At 39.9% G+C, this 12,226-nt stretch overlaps 1 pseudogene; it reads right to left on the bottom strand.

The window, feature by feature from the left end:
* Nucleotides 1-2,784: 2,784 nt before the first annotated feature.
* On the bottom strand, nucleotides 2,785-11,949 carry LOC112615228 (annotated as a pseudogene).
* Nucleotides 11,950-12,226: the final 277 nt, after the last annotated feature.

Below are 12,226 nucleotides of genomic sequence, written 5' to 3'. Positions count from 1 at the left end.
CGCCCAGGCTGGAGTGCAGTGGCCGGATCTCAGCTCACTGCAAGCTCCGCCTCCCGGGTTCACGCCATTCTCCTGCCTCAGCCTCCCGAGTAGCTGGGACTACAGGCGCCGCCACCTCGCCCGGCTAGTTTTTTGTATTTTTTAGTAGAGACGGGGTTTCACCGTATTAGCCAGGATGGTCTCGATCTCCTGACCTCGTGATCCGCCCGTCTCGGCCTCCCAAAGTGCTGGGATTACAGGCTTGAGCCACCGCGCCCGGCCATGAAATCTTATGTATTATACCATAAACTATAGATAGCATCTCTTGACTCCCCATTTTTATCAGATGGAGCTAATCAAGTCCATATGCTTCCCTCCACCTCTTCTCCCCTTCTACTTACATTTTCTGTCAAATGTATAATTACTTCTACATTGTCAAGGTTGATAGTATTTACATTTTCTTCTGTAACTTTGAATACATCTCCCATGCTTTGTTTATAGGTTGATTCTAAAAGTTGACAGCCAATAAATCATGTTTACATTATTGTAACTTTGCCAATATAATTCACTACAGAGAGGAACGTATTATGATTTGCATGGCCAAAGGAACTTTGGCCTTCCTGCACCCTTTCTTCATTAAACAAAGTATATTTTATGACTGCATTAGTACAAAGATAAGTATATTAATATTATATGCTGAAACATCTTTGACCTAAAAGTCCATTTTTACTTCTGACTTTAAAATAAGTTAAAACATTTTCACATTCTCAAACTTCACATAATGGAATAATATGTAGGTAACTTTTTGTGTATGACTTCTTTAAATTAGTGTAGTTTTTATAATCTTTTAAAATAGCTTTACTGAGGTGTAAATGACCTACAATAAACTGTACGTGTTAAAAGTGTACAATTTGATAAGTTTTGACATATGTTTATACTTGTGAAACCATCACCACAATCATATCCAACACCTCCAAAAGTTTTCCTCGGGCTCCTTTGTAAATCATTTCTTTATCCCTAAGCAACCACTGACCTGCTTTCTGTCACTATAAATTAGAATCATGCAGTATGATACTTCTGTGTCTGACTTCTTTCACACATCATAATATTTACGAAATTCATGTTGTTTCATGTATCATTAGTCAATTCCCTTTTATTGCTGAGTAGTACTCCATGGTATGGATTTACTAAAATTTGTTTATTCACTTTTATTGGGTATTTGGATTGTTTCCATTTTTTGACAATTGTGAATAAAGCTGCTAAGGAGATTGTGTACAGGGTTTTGTGCAGACATATGTTTTCCATTCTCTCTAGGAGTGAAAAAGCTGTATCATATGATTGGTGTTAAGTTGAACTTTATGACACTGCCAAAGTACCTTCCAAAGTGGTTGTACCATTTTAGAATCCCACCAACAATGAATCAGAGTTCCAGTTGCTTTACATCCTTGCCAAACTTGGTATTAACATTCCTTTTTATTTCAATTACTAGTGGCTCTGTAAAGGCACACTTTTGCAGTTTTAATTCTCATTTCCTGAATGATGAATTTTATGTGTTTGTGAGCCGTTTTTGTATCCTCGTTTGTAAAGTGACTTTTCAAAATTTTTTTTGCCCACTTAAAAATATTGGTTTGTTTCCGTTAGTTTTATTGAGTTTGATTGTTTTTTGGGAGATGGAGTCTCACTGTGTTGCCCAGGCTGCAGCCTCAAGTGATCCTTCTTGGCCTCCCAAAGTGTTGGAATTACAGGCATGAGCCACTGTGCCTGGCCTCTTACTAAGTTTTAATAGCCTCTTCATATATTCTAGATACAAGTTCTTTGTCAGATATGTGATTTGCAAATATTTTCTCCCAATTTGCAGCTTGTCTTTTTATTCTCTTAACAGTATCTGCCACAGAGCAAAAGTTTTACATTTTTATAAAGCCCAATTTACCAATTTTTCTTTTTTATGGATCAAGCTTTTGGTGGTATGTCTAAAAGTTCTTTGCCTAACCCAATGTCACAAAGATTTTTCCCTTACATCTTCTTCTAAAAGTTTTATAGTTTTAGGTTTTGCATTTAGATCTAATATCTATTTTGAATTCACTTTTATATAAGGTATAATATTTAGGTCAATGTTCTTTTTTTGAAACTGTGGATGTTCAACTGTTTCAGTATTATTTGTTGAAAAGATGGTGTTTTCTCCACTGAATTGCTTTTGCATCCTTGTCTTTTTTTTTTTTTGGAGACAGAGTCTCACTTTGTCACCCAGGTGCTGGAGTACAGTGGCATGATCTTGGTTCACTGCAACCTCTGCCTCCCGGGTTCAAGCAATTCTCCTGCCTCAGTCTCCCTAGTAGCTGGGATTACAGGTGCCCACCACTATGCCTGGCTAATTTTTGTGTCTTTAGTAGAGATGGGGTTTCACCATGTTGGCCAAGCTGGTCTTGAACTCCTGACCTCAGGCGATCAGCCCTCCTCAGTCTCCCAAAGTGCTGGGATTACAGGCGTCAGCCACCATGCCTGGCCTTTTGTCTCTTTTTGTACATCTTTTTCTGAACTCTCTTTTTCATCTCATTGATTTATGTGCCTATCTCTTCACCAGTAACACTCAGTATTGATTACTTAACTTTCTATAAATCTTAAAATCGTTCAGTGTGATTCCTCTAATTTAATTTTTTCCACAAATATTGTCTTGGCTTTTCTAATTCCTTCCTTCCTTCCTTCCTTCCTTCCTTCCTTCCTTCCTTCCTTCCTTCCTTCCTTCCTTCCTTCCTTCCTTCCTTCCTTTCTTTCTTTTCTTTCTTTTTTCTTCCTCTGAACTTTTAATCAGTCTCCGGGTCCCCAAAGAGTATCCCGCTTCTGCTGGGTTAATATCCCAGACACCACTTTGCGATCCACTATCCGGAGGGTGGTGGTCTTTTGAATGGTTTGCATGGAATTGCTGGTGTCCAGGGCATCACCAAGATTGAAGTCCTCGCCATCTTCCAGCAGGCGGCGGTAGGTGGCGATCTCAGCCTCCAGCTTAACCTTGATGTTCAGCAGGACCTTGTACTCCTGGGCCTGGCGCAGTCCCTCTGCCCGGGTCTGTGCCAGCTCTGACTCCAGGTGGAGCAGGATCCCATTGAGCTGCTCCATCTGCAGGGCATAGCAGGCCTCCACTTCCCTCAGGCTGCTCTCCAAGCTTGCCGTCAGATTTCTCATTGAGTCCAGGTCGGTCTCCAAGGACTGAACTGTACGTCTCAGTTCCGTGAGCATCAACTCAGCAGCTCCAACTTTAGCGGACTGCGTGGTGACCACTGTGGTGCTCTCCTCAGTCTGCTGAGACCATTACTTGTCCAGCTCCTCTTGGTTCTCCCAAGCCAGCTCGTCATATTGGACCTGGATGTCTGCCATGATCTTGGTGAGGTCCTGAGATTTGGGGCATCTACCTTCATGGTCAACCCAGAGCTGGCAATCTGGGATTGTAGGCCTTTTACTTCCTCTTCGTTGTTCTTCTTCATGAAGAGCAACTGCTCCTTGAGAGCCTCGATCTCTGTCTCCAGCTGCAGCTGAGTGACATTGGTGTCATCAGTGATCTTGTGGAGCCCATGGATGTCACTCTCCATGGACTGGTGCATGGCCAGCTTTCTCATCCTTGACTCTAAAGTCATCAGCAGCAAGACAGGCATTGTCGATCTTCAGAACGATGCGGGCATTGTCCACACCTTTGCCTTTTCATATTAATTTTAGAATAAACTTGTCTATATCTGCAAGAAACCTCTTTGAATTTTGACAAATGTTGCATTAAATCTATAGCCAGTTTGGGATAACTGGCATTTTAACCACGTTAAGTCTTCCAATTCATGAATATGTTATGTCTCTCCATTGTTTAGGTTTATCTGATTTCTTTTATCAGCATTTCGTAGTATTCAGCGTATGAACCCTGATATGGTTGGGAATGTGGCTTTGAAAAACACAACTCTGCATGACATTCAGTTGGCTTTTTCAGTCAGAAAACTCGTTTTTCATCGGCTTTCAGAAATTTTATCATATTACTTTTTTGATAATTTTCTCCCTTCTTTTTGGAATTTCTAATAATTGGATGCTAGATGTTGAACTTCCTAAATTTTTCTTCATTATTGCTTTTCCTTTATTTCTCATCTATTTTTCCCCATTGTGAGGGATTTCCTCATCTTTGTCTTCCAGTCCTTTGTAGTAGGCAGAATTCTACAATGGCCCCCAAGATTCCTGACTCATGTACATGTCCTATATAACCCTCTCCTCTTGAGTGTGGGTGGGACCTGTGAATAGGATGGGATGTTACTTTCATGATTAAGTTATATGGCAAAAGTAAAGGAATTTTGCAGGTGTCATTAAGATCCCAAATTAGTTTATTTTTAGTTAATCAAAAGGGATATTATTCTGGGTAGACCTGACTTAATCAGTGAACTTTTTTTTTGTATACTTTAAGTTCTAGAGTACATGTACAGAACGTGCAGGTTTGTTACATAGGTGTACATGTGCCATGTTGGTTTGCTGCACCCATTAACTCATCATTTACATTAGGTATTTCTCCTAATGCTGTCCCTTCTCCTTCCTCCCACCCCATGACAGGTCCCAGTGTGTGATGTTCCCCACCCTGTGTCCAAGTGTTCTCATTTATCAATTCTCACCTATGGGTGAGAACATGTGGTGTTTGGTTTTCTGTCCTTGTGAGAGTTTGCTCAGAATGATAGTTTCCAGCTGCACCCATGTCCCTGCAAAGGACATAACCTCATCCTTTTTTATGGCTGCATAGTAATCCATGGTGTATGTGTGCCACATTTTCTTTATCCAGTCTATCATTGATGGACATTTGAGTTGGTTCCAAGTCTTTACTATTGTGAACAGTGCCGCAATAAACATACATGTGCATGTGTCTTTATAGTAGCATGATTTATAATCCTTTGGGCATATATCCAGTAATGGGAAGGCTGAGTCAAATGTTATTTCTAGTTCTAGATCCTTGAGGAATCGCCACACTGTCTTCCACAATGGTTGAACTAGTTTACACTCCAACCAACAATGTAAAAGTGTTCCTATTTCTCCACATCCTCTCCAGCACTTGTTGTTTCCTGACTTTTTAATGATTGCCATTCTAACTGGTGTGAGATGGTATCTCATTGTAGTTTTGACTTGCATTTCTCTGATGACCTGTGATGATGAGCATTTTTTCATGTGTCTATTGGCTGCATAAATGTCTCCTTTTGAGAAGTGTTTGTTCATATCCTTTGCCCATTTTTTGATGGGATATTTTTTTCTTGTAAATTTGTTTAAGTTCTTTGTAGATTCTGGATATTAGCCCTTTGTCAGATGCGTAGACTACAAAAATTTTCTTCCATTCTGTCGGTTGCTTATTCACTCTGATGGTAGTTTATTTTGCTGTGCAGAAGCTCTTTGATTTAATTAGATCCCATTCGTCTATTTTGGCTTTTGTTGCTGTTGCTTTTGGTGTTTTAGTCATGAAGTCCTTGCCCATGCCTATGTCTTGAATGGTATTGCCTAGGTTTTCTTCTAGGGTTTTTATGGTTTTGGGTCTACTATTTAAGTCTTTAATCCATCTTGAATTAATTTTTATGTAAGGGGTAAGGAAGGGATCCAGTTTCAGCTTTCTACATATGGCTAGCCAGTTTTCCCAGCACCATTTATTAAATAGGGAATCCTTTCTCCATTTCTTGTTTTTGTCAGGTTTGTCAAAGATCAGATGGTTGTAGATGTGTGGTATTATTTCTGAGGTTTCTGTTCTGTTCCACTGGTCTATATATCTATTTTGGTACCAGTAGCATGCTGTTTTGGTTATTGTAGACTTGTAGTATAGTTTGAAGTCAGGTAGCATGATGCCTCTAGCTTTGTTCTTTTTGCTTAGGATTGTCTTGGCAATGCAGGCACTTTTTTGGTTCCATATGAACTTTAAAGTAGTTTTTTTCAATTCTGTGAAAAAAGTTATTGGTAGATTGATGGTGATGGCATTAAATCTATAAATTACCTTGGGCAGTATGGCCATTTTCATGGTATTGATTCTTCCTATCCATGAGCATGGAATGTTCTTTCATTTGTTTGTGTCTTCTTTTATTTCGTTGAGCAGTGGTCTGTAGTTCTCCTTGAAGAGGTCCTTCACATCCCTTTGAAGTTGGATTCCTAGGTATCTTATTCTCTTTGTAGCAATTGTGAGTGGGAGTTTACTCATGATTTGGCCCTCTGTTTGTCTATTATTGGTGTATAGGAATGCTTGTGATTTTTGCACATTAATTTTGTATCCTGAGACTTTGCTGAAGTTGCTTATCAGCTTAAGGAGATTTTGGGCTGAGACGATGGGGTTTTCTAAATATACAATCATGTCATCTGCAAACAGGGACAATCTGACTTCCTCTTTTCCTAATTGAATACCCTTTATTTCTTTCTCTTGCCTGATTGCCCTGGCCAGAACTTCCAACACTATGTTGAATGGAGTGGTGAGAGAGGGCATCCCTGTCTTGTGCCAGTTTTCAAAGGGAATGTTTCCAGTTTTTACCCATTCAATATGATATTGGCTGTGGGTTTGTCATATACAGCTCTTATTATTTTGAGATACATCCCATGAATACCTAATTTATTGAAAGATTTTAGCATGAAGGGCTGCTGAATTTTGTCAAAGGCCTTTTCTGCATCTATTGAGATAATCATGTGGTTTTTGTCTTTGGTTCTGTTTATACGATGGATTATGTTTATTGATTTGTGTATGTTGAACCAGCCTTGCATCCCAGGGATGAAGCCAACTTGATCGTGGTGGATAAGTTTTCTGATGTGCTGCTGGATTTGGTTTGCCAGTATTTTATCGAGGATTTTCGCATCGATGTTCATCAGGGATATTGGTCTAAAATTCTCTTTTTTTGTTGTGTCTCTGCCAGGTTTTGGTATCAGGATGATGATTGCCTCATAAAATGAGTTAGGAGGATTCCCTCTTTTTCTATTGATTAGAATCGTTTCAGAAGGAATGGTACCAGCTCCTTCTTGTACCTCTGGTATAATTCATCTGTGAATCCATCTGGTCCTGGACTTTTTTTGGTTGGTAGGCTATTAATTATTGCCTCAATTTCAGAGCCTGTTATTGGTCTATTCAGAGATTCATCTTCTTCCTCGTTTAGTCTTGGGAGGGTGTATGTGTCCAGGAACTTATCCATTTCTTCTAGATTTTCTAGTTTATTTGCATAGAGGTGTTTATATTATTATCTGATGGTAGTTTGTATTTCTGTGGGATCGGTGATGATATCCTCCTTATCATTTTTTATTCCATCTGTTTGATTCTTCTCTCTTTTCTTTTTTATTAGTCTTGCTAGAGGTCTATCAATTTTGTTGATCTTTTCAAAAAATCAGCTCCTGGATTCATTGATTTTTTTGAAGGGTTTTTGTGTCTCTATCTCCTTCAGTTCTGCTCTGATCTTAGTTATTTCTTGTCTTCTGCTACCTTTTGAATTTGTTTGCTCTTGCTTCCTTAGTTCTTTTAGTTGTGATGTTAGGGTGTCGATTTTAGATGTTTTCTGCTTTCTCCTGTGGGCATTCAGTGCTATAAATTTCCCTCTACACACTGCTTTAAATGTGTCCCAGAGATTCTGGTACGTTGTGTCTTTGTTCTCATTGGTTTTGAAGAGCATCTTTATTTCTGCCTTGATTTCGTTATTTACCCAGTAGTCATTCAGGAGCAGGTTGTTCAGTTTCCATGTAGTTGTGCGATTTTGAGTGAGCTTCTAAATCCTGAGTTCTAGTTTGATTGCACTGTCATTCTGAGACACTGTTTGTTATGATTTCCGTTCTTTTGCATTTGCTGAGGAGTGTTTTACTTCGAATTGTGTAGTCAGTTTTAGACTAAGTGTGATGCAGTGCTGAGAAGAATGTGTATATTCTGTTGATTTGGGGTGGAGAGTTCTGTAGGTGTCTATTAGGTCTGCTTGGTCCAGAGCTGAGTTCAAGTCCTGAATATCCTTGTTAATTTTCTGTCTCATTGATTTGTCTAATATTGGCAGTGGAGTGTTAAAGTTTCCCACTATTATTGTGTGGTGTGTGAGTCTAAGTCTCTTTTTAGGTCTCTAAGAACTTGCTTTATGAATCTGAGTGCTCCTGTATTGGGTGCATATATATTTAGGATAATTAACTCTTCTTGTTGCAGTGATCCCTTTACCATTATGTAATGCCCTTCTTCATCTTTTTTGATCTTTGTTGGTTTAAAGTCTGTTTTATCAGAGACTAAGATTGCAACCCCTGCTTTCTTTTGCTTTCCATTTGCTTTGTAGATCTTCCTCCATCCCTTTATTTTGAGCCTATATGTGTCTCTGCACGTGAGATGGATCTCCTGAATACAGTACACTGATGGGTGTTGACTCTATCCAATTTGCCAGTCTGTGTCTTTTAATTGGGACATTTAGTCCATTTACATTTAAGGTTAATATTGTTATGTGTGAACTTGATCCTGTCATTATGATGTTAGCTGGTTATTTTGCCCGTTAGTTGATGCAGTTTCTTCCTAGCATTGATGGTGTTTACAATTTGGCATGTTTTTGCAGTGGCTGATACTGGTTGTTCCTTTCCATGTTTAGTGCTTCCTTCAGGAGCTCTTGTAAGGCAGGCCTGGTGGTGACAGAATCTCTCAGCATTTGCTTGTCTGTAAAGGATTTTATTTCTCCTTCACTTATGAAGCTTAGTTTGGCTGGATATGAAATTCTGGGTTGAAAATTCTTTTCTTTAGTAATGTTGAATATTGACCCCCACTCTCTTCTGGCTCGTAGAGTTTCTGCCGAGAGATCTGCTGTTAGTCTGATGGGCTTCCCTTTGTGGGTAACCAGACCTTTCTCTCTGGTTGCACTTCACATTTTTTCCTTCATTTCAACCTTGGTGAATCTGACAATTAAGTGTCTTGAGGCCGCTCTTCTCAAGGAGTATCTTTGTGGTGTTCTCTCTGTTTCCTGAATTTGAATGTTGGCCTGCCTTGCTAGGTTGGGGAAGTTCTCCTAGATAATATCCCAAAGAGTGTTTTCCAACTTGGTTCCTTTCTCCCCATCACTTTCAGGTACATCAGTCAGATGTAGATTTGGTCTTTTCACATAGTCCCATATTTCTTGGAGGCTTTGTTCATTTCTTTTTACTCTTTTCCTCCAACCTTGTCTTCTCATTTTATTTCATTCATTTGATCTTCAATCACTGATACCCTTTCTTCCACTTGATCGAACTGGCTATTGAAGCTTGTGCATGCATCACACAGTTCTCGTGCCATGGTTTTCAGCTCCATCAGGTCATTTAAGGTCTTCTCTACACTGTTTATTCTAGTTAGCCATTCATCTAATCTTTTTTCAAGGTTTTTAGCTTCCTTGCAATGAGTTCGAACATCCTCCTTTAGCTCGGAGAAGTTTGTTATTACTGACCTTCTGAAGCCTACTCATCAGTTAGCTTTTTAAAGGGAGTCTAGGAGTCAGAGACAGAACCTGGAGTGACTCTTTCACTGGCCTTGAATAAGAAAACAGTTGTTTTGTGAACTGCCTACAGAGAGGGGCACCTTTGAGTTGTAAGGGTCTCATTCTTACAACTTTGAGGAATTGAATTTGCCAACAACCCGAATGAGCTTGGAAAAGGACCCTGAGTTTGAGATAAGAACACATCTTAAGGTTACCTTGATTGCAGCCTCATGAGGCTCTAAACAGGAAACCCCTGCTATGTTGTGCTTGTACTGTTGGACCTGCAGAAATCATAAGATTAAAAATGTGGGTTGTTTTAAGCCACTAAGCTTATGGTAATTTGTTATGCAGCAATAGAAAGCTAATACACCTTTTATGATCTTTTATTTTGCCAATGATATATTTTATTTCCAAGAGCTCATCATTTAAAAAAATTTAACTGCCCGGGCACTGTGGCTCGTGCCTGTAATCCCAGCACTTTGGGAGGCCAAGGTGGGTGGACCACCTGAGGTCAGGAGTTCGAGACCAGCCTGGCCAACATGACAAAACTCCATCTCTACTAAAAATACAAAAATTAGCCGGGCAAGGTGGCAGGCACCTGTAATTCCAGTAACTCGGGAGGCTGAGGCAGGAGAATTGCTTGAATCCAGGAGGCGGAGGTTGCAGTGAGCCGAGATTGCCCCATTGTTCTCCAGCCTGGGTGACAAAGCGAGACTCTGTCTCAAAAAAAAAAAATTAAACTAATTTATTTCAAATAAGTAGTACCTTTGCGTGGTTCAAACATCAAAGCAATGTACAAATGTTTATATTGAAAAGTTTTGCAAAGAGCTCAATTGCATTCTTTGTTCTTATTTTTTATTGCATTCTATTATTGTTTTACAGATGTAATATGGTGTCAAATTTCTCTGTGGATACTACTTGAAATTTTATTTATAGTACCTTTAGTTCCCTAAATCAATTCTGCTTGTTTCATTAAATATTGTGATTTTTCTTTAAAGTTTCAGTCTTCTCTCATATGTCTAATTGTCTAATATTCTTTTGTTTCCTGTTTATCTTTTAAAACGAGGCTATAGAGAGTCTGACTGGGAGCTGGGTATATGTGAGCAGACCTTGACAATGGGCAGATTTTGCTTAAGGACAATGGGAGGGGATCTGTATATTAATCTTTTGCAGGGGATATGGAGTGGGGTTTAAATACCAAACTACAAAAGGCCTAACTCTGAGTCACTGACATCCAACTAGCTGCCCTAATTATCTCTAGAGACTTTATTCAATTTCTGTAGTGAAGAAACTCTTTGATTTTAGGCTGGCAAGTAAATATTTGGCTTCCAGGTCATCTCCATGTAGGGACTGGGGGTCAACTCTTCTTTTTACAGACCTTCAGTTAATCGCCCTGTTGTCAGCCCCAGTCCTCACTCTTATTTCTGTCGTACCTGTAGTCTTGCTAAGGTTTGCAGTGTAGGTGAGCTGTCTCCTTAGCTGCAGCCCTTCCACACAGAGTTTCAACTGATTGTTTGCTCCACTCGACTTCATCAGTTAGCACTGCTCAGATGCTTTCTGACTTCAGAAATTTATTTAAATTTCTCAGCCACTGATGGCCTCCCTCCCGTTCTCTTTGTTGTGGTGGGTTTATGCATTTTAAAATGTCTGTGCTATTATTTTAATGAGGCCTCTGGAGGGACAAGACTTAAATATTTGTGCTCAGTCTACCATCTTGAACTGGAAAAATGTACAATGGGGATAATAGTGGTGCCTATTACATAGTTTTTTTTTTTTTTAGATTAAATGATTTATGCATGTAAATTGTTTAGCACAGGGCCTGGCACATATTTATTTGTAAATATTAGTTATTATTATTCCCTGGACAGCGAATCTTTTCCAAATGCTGTTAAAAACCATACCAGGCAGGTGACCACTGCAGCCAACATCAATTCAGGCTTGGTCTAAGTCTGAGTTTTAGTTCCTTTAGCTCCTGAAATGATGCTTCCAAAAACAGCTTTAAATTTGAGCAAAAGCCATGGGGGAGGGTGGTGGGTGGGTAGAGCTGCATGCCCCAGGGAGGGTAAGCACTGAATGGAAGCAGTGGAAGCAGAACCTGAGCAACAAAATCTCAATTTTTCCTTGCAGCAAACTGGGGAACCAGATGTGTTAATGGATGGAGAGTGGTCCTAAGTAGCAGCAGCAGCGGCAGCAGCAGCAGCAGCAGGCTCAAGTAGAGGCCAGAACTAAGGCGAGAAGGCTGAGTATTAATACAAAGGCTCAAATCTGTCATTGACCCAAGAAAGTAAACAGGGTGGAGGCTGGAACCAGGAGACAAATGAGTAAGATTGGATTTGTTTTTCTCTCAGAAGGATTGAAAATCTTCCCAATAGCAACTCATTCCTTTCCTTTTTCAGCAAGCTCCCTCACTTCCTCCTGAGTGATTGTGAGCCCTGCGCTTGGCTGCACCCACTAACCCCATAGGCAGAGGCCAGAAGGACCTGCTTCTGTGAACTGTATCCTCAGTCTTCTCCTCCAGTGGAGCCAGCTCCCTGAGGATGGGGCTGATCATATATGCGATAGGAATAGGTAACCTGCCTAAGTTTTGTAAAATCTTTAGCAGAGCTGCCAAAAGGTGATCCTGCCCAGGGATACCTCCCTAACTAGCCTATTATGCTACCTGAAATTCCACAGTTCTTTTGGGCTTGGTGTCTTCAGAGTTCTGAGTTAAAATGCAAATGCCATGGCTATTTGCTATTCAGGCATGGGTTCATTACCAGCCAGAAGACATTAAGTCTAATTTGTTTAGTCAATCAAAGGGCCATCTAGCAGACTTCCCAAAAGGGGAA

The sequence above is a fragment of the Theropithecus gelada genome, chromosome X, assembly GCF_003255815.1.
Source record: "Theropithecus gelada isolate Dixy chromosome X, Tgel_1.0, whole genome shotgun sequence".
Lineage (NCBI taxonomy): Eukaryota > Metazoa > Chordata > Mammalia > Primates > Cercopithecidae > Theropithecus > Theropithecus gelada.
This window is presented reverse-complemented; position numbering and strand designations above follow the sequence as displayed.